Raw genomic sequence first — 6,828 nt, 5'->3', positions numbered from 1 at the left:
AAAATCTTCCAACAAACAAAAGTCCAGGACCAGATGGCTTCACAGATGAATTCTATCAAACGTTCAGAGAAGAGCTAACACCCATCCTTCTCTAACTATTCCAAAAAATTGCAGAGGAAGGAACACTCCCAAACTCATTCTATGAGGCCACCATCACCCTGATACCAAAACCAGACAAAGACACTACAGAAAAAGATAATTACAGACCAATATCACTGATGAATATAGACGCAAAAATCCTCAGCAAACAGAATCCAACAACACATTAAAAGGATCATACACCATGATCAAGTGGGATTTATCCCAGGGATGCAAGGATTCTTCAATATACGCAAATGAATCCATGTGATACACCATATTAACAAATTGAAGAAGAAAAACCATATGATCATCTCAATAGATGCAGAAAAAGCTTTTGACAAAATTCAACACGATTTATTATAAAAACTCTCCAGAAAGTGGGCATAGAGGGAAACTACCTCAACATAATAAAGGCCATATATGACAAACTCACAGCAAACATCATTCTCAATGGTGAAAAACTGAAAGCATTTCCTCTAAGATCAGGAAGAAGACAAGAATGTCCACTCTCACCACTATTATTCAACCTAGTTTTGGAAGTCCTAGCCACGGCAATCAAAGAAGAAAAAGAAATAAAAGGAATAAAAATTGGAAAAGAAGAAGTAAACCTGTCGCTGTTGGCAGATGACATGATACTATACACAGAGAATCCTAAAGATGCTACCAGAAAACTACTAGATGAAAATGACTATACTACCCAAAGCAATCTACAGATTCAATGCAATCCTTATCAAATTACCAATGGCATTTTTTACAGAACTAGAACAAAAAATCTTAAAATTTGTATGGAGAAACAAAAGACCCCAAATAGCCAAAGCAGTCTTGAGGAAAAAAACGGAGCTGGAGGAATCAGACTCCCTGACTTCAGACTATACTACAAAGCTACAGTAATCAAGACAATATGGTACTGGCACAAAAACAGAAATATAGATCAAGGGAACAGGATAGAAAGCCCAGAGATAAACCCATGCACCTATGCTCCCTAACACCATACACAAAAATAAACTCAAAATTGATTAGAGACCTAAATGTAAGATGGGACACTATAAAACTATTAGAGGAAAACATAGGAAGAACACTCTTTGACATAAATCACAGCAAGATCTTTTTTGATCCACCTCCTAGAGTAATGGAAAGAAAAACAAAAAAACAAAGAAATAAAAAAATGAATTGACCATCAAAAAAGTGAAAAAACCCATGGGATGGGAGAAAATATTTGCTAATCATTGATCTCGTAACGGCATGTATCTGGACTATATAAAAAACTCTTATGGGACTTCTCTGTTGGCACAATGGTTAAGAATCTGTCTGCCAACGCAGGGACACAAGTTCAATCCCTGGTCCGGAAAGATCCCACATGCCGTGGGGCAACTAAGCCCATGCACCACAACTATTGAGCCTGCGCTCTAGAGCCCACATGCCGCTATTACTGAGCCCACGTGCTGCAACTACTGAGCTGCATGCTGCAACTACTGAAGCCCACATGCTTAGAGCCTGTGCTCCACAACAAGAGAAGCCACCGCAATGAGAAGCCTGCGCATCACAACAGAGAGTAGCCCTTGCTCACTGCAACTAGAGAAAGCCTGTGGGCAGCAAAGAAGACCCAACACAGCCAAAAAAAATTTTTTAATAAAATAAATTTAAAAAATAAAAAAACTCATAACTCAATAATAAAAGACAAACCAATTTAAAACAGGCAAGAATCTAATAGACATTTCTTCAGAGAAGATATACAAATGGCCAATAAGCACATGAAAAGATGCTCAACATCATTAGCTATTAGGGAAATGCAAATCAAAACCACAATGAGATACTACTTCACACCCACGAGGATGGCTCTAATTAAAAAGTCAGCTAATAAGTGCTGGCAATAATATGGAGAAATTAGAACTCTCATACATTGCTGATGCTGACAGAAAATAGTACAGCTGCTTTGGAAAATAATCTGGGAGTTCCTCAAATGATTAAACATAGAGTTGCCATATGACCTAGCCACTCCTAAGTATATATCCAAGAGGAATGAAAACACATGTCCACCCAATAGTTCATAGCAGCATTATTCATAATAGCCAAAAAATGGAAACAAACCAAATGTCCATCAGCTCATGAATGGATAAATAAAATGTAGCATATCCATAATGTTATGGGTTGAATTGTGTTCCCCCAAAAGATATGTTAAAGTCCTAACCCCCATTACCTACAAATGTGACTTTATTTGGAAAAGGCCTTTGCATACCTAATTAAGTTAAAATGAGGTCCTGCTGGAGTAGAGTGGGCCCTTAATTCAATATAACTGGTGTCCTACATGAAAGGGAGAAGAGACACAGAGATAGACTTGCACAGAAAGAATTACGATGTGAAGATAGACACTCTGGGATGAAGGCCATGTGAAGAAAACAGAGGCAGAAGTTGTAGTTACACAGTTGCAGCCAAGGAATGCCAAAGAATGCCAAGGATTGCTGGCAACCACCAGAAGCTAGAAAGAGGCAGGAAAGGATCCTCCCCTAGAGCCCTCAGAGAGAGCACAGTCCTGCTGACCCCTTGAGTTTGGACTTTATAGCCTCCAGGGCTGTGAGAGAATACATTTGTTATTTTAAGCCACCCAGTTTGCGTTACTTCAATACCGTATCCCTAGGAAACAAATACACCATAGGATACAATTTTATTCACCAATAAAAAGGAATGAGTACTGACACATGCTACAACATGGGTGAACCTTGAAAACATTATGCTAAGTGAAAGAAGCCAATCACAAAATACCACAAACTGTATGATTCCATTTATACAAAATATTTAGATCTATAAAGGCAGAAAGATTAGTGGCTCCCTAGGGCTAGGGTGTTGGGGAATGGGAAGGGGAGTGACTGCTAATAGGTATGGGATTCTTTGGGGGATGATAAAAATGTTCTAAAATTAGGTTGTAGTGATGGCTGCATAACTGTGAATATACTAAAAATCACTGAATTGTACACTTTAAACAACAAATTATGTGAATTACATCTCAATAAAGCCACTTTAAAAAAAACCACTTGAGGACTTCCCTGGTGGCACAGTGGTTAAGAATCCACCTGCCAATTCAGGGGACACAGGTTTGATCCCTGGTCCAGGAAGATCCCATGTGCTGCGGAGCAACTAAGCCCACGAGCCACAACTACTGAGCCCGTGTGCCACAACTACTGAAGCCCGCGTGCCCTAGAGCCCATGCTCCACAACAAGAGAAGCCACTGCAATAAGAAGTCCCTGCACCACAACGAAGAGTAGCTCCTGCTCGCCACAACTAGAGAAAGCCCGCACACAGCAACAAAGACCCAATGCAGCCAAAACAAAACAATACAAAACAAAAAAACAAAACAAAAAAACTACTTGACAAGCTGATTCTAAAATTAATCTGGAAAATAAATTGTAAGACTACCCCCAAAACACTGATTAAATAATGAGTATGTGAGCTGATAAAGTATATGACATCCAATAAAATAACAATAAAAATAATCATGAGGACAATTTACACTACTAGATATCAAAGTATAATATATATTTGATATAGAATGTTATGGTATTGGTCCAGCAAAATAGAAAATTAGGACATAGAACAGAAGAGAGTCCAGAAACAGACACTATGTGGGTGAGAAATTAGTACATGATAAATGTGGCATTTTAGATTAGTGGGTCAAGAATGGACTGATATTCAGAGTGACATTGTTTGGAAAGAATAAGGCACACACCATTTTCTCTCTCTCTCTCACTCTCTCTCTCTCACACACACACACATACACTCACACATACACACACACACACACACATGAATTAGAGAAAAGCTCTACCATATAACAACTTACAGGAGAAAACATATTCATAAGAGAAAACTCTGCCTCAAGGTAGAACAGGGTTTTTCAACCTCAGCACTACTGACATTTTAGGCCAGAAAAATTCTTTGTTGTAGGAGCTTTTCTGTGCATTGTAGGATGTTTAACATCATCCCTGGCTTCTATCCACTAGATGACAACCAAAAAATGTCTCGTGACATTGCCAAGTTGCTTCTAGAAAGCAAACTATCTCCCATTTGAGAACCACTGGGATAAGGAATGAAAGCCACAAAATACAAAATACACATAGTAAAAGACTGATACATTTAAACATAAAATTCACAACTTTTGTTCTACAAAGATGCCATATGGTTAAAAGATAAGTAACAACTTTAAAATGCAGTATGTTGGGAATAAATATTTCAAACATATATGAATGATAAAAGATTAATATCCTGAATATATAAAACACTACCATATATAAAAGACAACCCAATAGAAATGAAACATTTCTCAAAAGAGGTAATACAAATAGCCAACAATAATGAAAAGATGCTCAATCTCACCAATGACTAGGGAAATACAAATTAAAACGCCAAATTAGAGTCATTTTCCACCCATCAGATTGGCAAAAGTAAAAAAGATTGATACCATCAAATGTTTAAAAGAGCTGGGGAAATAGGTATGATTATACACTGTTGGGCAGTTTGGCATTAAACGTCCACACCCTCCTACCCACTAATTCCACTTGAGGGTTTCTATCCTTGACAAACGCTCACACAAGCACACAGACGCAGGTGGAAGGATGTTCTCTGCGACACCGTGCCTAATGGTGAAAAACTGTAAGCAACCTATGGTATCTCACATACAATGGGATCTTAACACACTCTGGAATTTACAGAGCAGATGTGATATGCTAGATGTCTACATATTGACAAAGAAAAAGTTCCAAGACCCATTTTTAAGCATAAAAAGTCTAGTTGTTGAAGAGGTACAATATGCCACATTTGTAAAAGTTCAACAAAAAACCTTACCTACTTATATGTACAAACACGTATCAATAAATGTAAAGACAAAGAAGTAGAAAAAACACCCCAAACTGATAACAGTTTTTACCTGGGGTCAAGAGATGAAAGAAGAAAAGATGGAGATGTAAAGAGATAGGTCAAAGAGGATCTATTTTGTTTAAATTTTTGATATGATTGTATGCATGGACTACAACCAAAATAAATACAGAAGAATAAATACATTTTTAAAAACAAACTCAACTTGGCCAAAATGTATAATTCCTTCCCCCTCTTGAACCTCTTTTCTCCCGTACCTCGTAACTTTGATATTAACGAAACCTTTCAGTGCTGTTCCTTCTACCCTTGCAATGCAACTAAAAAAATACGGTATAGTGTTTTCAAGGAATGGGTATCTAAGGGAGTTTGCGCCCATTAATATATTAAAAGTTTATAAAGGTTTGGGTTTCGTTTATATTTAAACGAGCAGATATCAATTTTGTAATAAATAATCATTAACTTTCTGGTTCTGATCTATTCCAGGGTGCGAAAAGGGAAACAGGTGGCTCCCAGCAAAGCCCGGAGCAGCGGGTGTGGTCTGGGAGGAAAGAGGTGGTAACAATGCGGGGGGGGGAACGAATGGAGGGGACCAAACTGTAACTGTGGACGCGTGCAACACGCAGCGCCCAAGGAGTTGCCAGACGCTGCGAGCGGTGCTTCCGTTTTAGCTAATTGGGTCAAGAAGCCACGAAGGCGAGGGACAGGTGGTGGTGGGATGAATTGGGAGATTGGGATTGACATATATGCACTAATATGTATAAAATGGATAACATAAGAACCTGCTGTATAAAAAATAAATTAAATTAAAATTTTTTTAAAAGCCACGAAGGTTTGGTATGTACTCCTATAGAGAGCAAAAGGGGGTCCGAGTAGGCGGCCAGGGAAGAGCGTGGGAGGCCGCGGACCGACGTGAGAGCCCTCGGAGCGCACCTGGGTGCTGACCCGCCCCCGCCACGGGCGAGCGGGGCGGGGAGAGGGGCAGGGCCAAGTCGCTTGGGGAAAACGAGGTCCCCGCAAGCAGTCGCCCCCGCACACGGTGACATCGCCAGCTTCCTGAGCCCTCTCCTCAATCCGCGCTGGAAACCCCCTCCGCCACTCGCACAAGTCTGGAGAAGAGCCTCGCCCGCCCCTGACCCTCGCTTACCTGCGGCCCTGGACCCCACCGGAACACCTGCGGCGCCTCACGTTGAAGAACTGGAACCTCTGTGGCCACCTGCGCGCACCCACCCGGATCCACTAGGACCGAAACCACTTCCGGTCCTGTGACGGGCTGAAGGGACAACCCCAGTCGGGGTGTACAAATGGACGACGCCATCTTGTACGGAAGTAGTTGGGGGCAGCTGGTGCCTCCCGAGTTTCTCCACTGCTGAACAAAAGATTTGTTAAAATTGGAAAGACTTAACATCTTTTCAGATAAGTGGTGTTTTTGTTTTTGTTTCCGGGTGATATTTTTGTTTGTTTTGGTTTTAAAGAAAGAAGCCTCTGGAACCCTTACAAATGCAATCTGGGACATCTAACTGTCCTTACTAATTAGCTCCAGTAGTGTTTCTCCACTGCATAGATTTTCCTAACTGTTAAATGATGAAGGTAAATAGAAGAGACACTTGTTTAAATAATGTATTCCTCATTAGCAGCGCATTTTATACTATAGCCATTATAATAATTTATGCCATCTTTTATAACAATAACCACAATACCTTCCATTTATATTTAAAAACTTGCATTCACCCAGTCTTTATCAGCAACTGTTATTTGTGAGGCAGCTAATGTGTGCTATGTGCTGTTGCTTTGTCGTAGAATGTGTAAAATAGGAGAAATGAGACATGCATAAACAATATAAGGGATAATAATAGCTGCCATTTGATGACTGTGATCACAGT

At 39.9% G+C, this 6,828-nt stretch overlaps 1 protein-coding gene across 1 annotated transcript in view; it reads right to left on the bottom strand.

The window, feature by feature from the left end:
- The window catches only part of EXD2 (exonuclease 3'-5' domain containing 2), a 59,633-nt gene extending 53,344 nt beyond the window's left edge, over positions 1-6,289 (bottom strand). Inside the window, exon 1 of the mRNA XM_024117729.3 lies at positions 6,093-6,289. The gene's annotated coding sequence lies outside the window, so the exon portion shown is untranslated. The remainder of the gene's footprint in view (positions 1-6,092) is intronic.
- Between the last annotated feature and the right edge of the window lie 539 nt (positions 6,290-6,828).

The sequence above is a fragment of the Physeter macrocephalus genome, chromosome 11 (genome assembly GCF_002837175.3).
Source record: "Physeter macrocephalus isolate SW-GA chromosome 11, ASM283717v5, whole genome shotgun sequence".
Classification (NCBI taxonomy): Eukaryota; Metazoa; Chordata; class Mammalia; order Artiodactyla; family Physeteridae; genus Physeter; species Physeter macrocephalus.
Note: the sequence above shows the minus strand (reverse complement) of the source record. Positions and strands in the feature narration are given on the sequence as shown.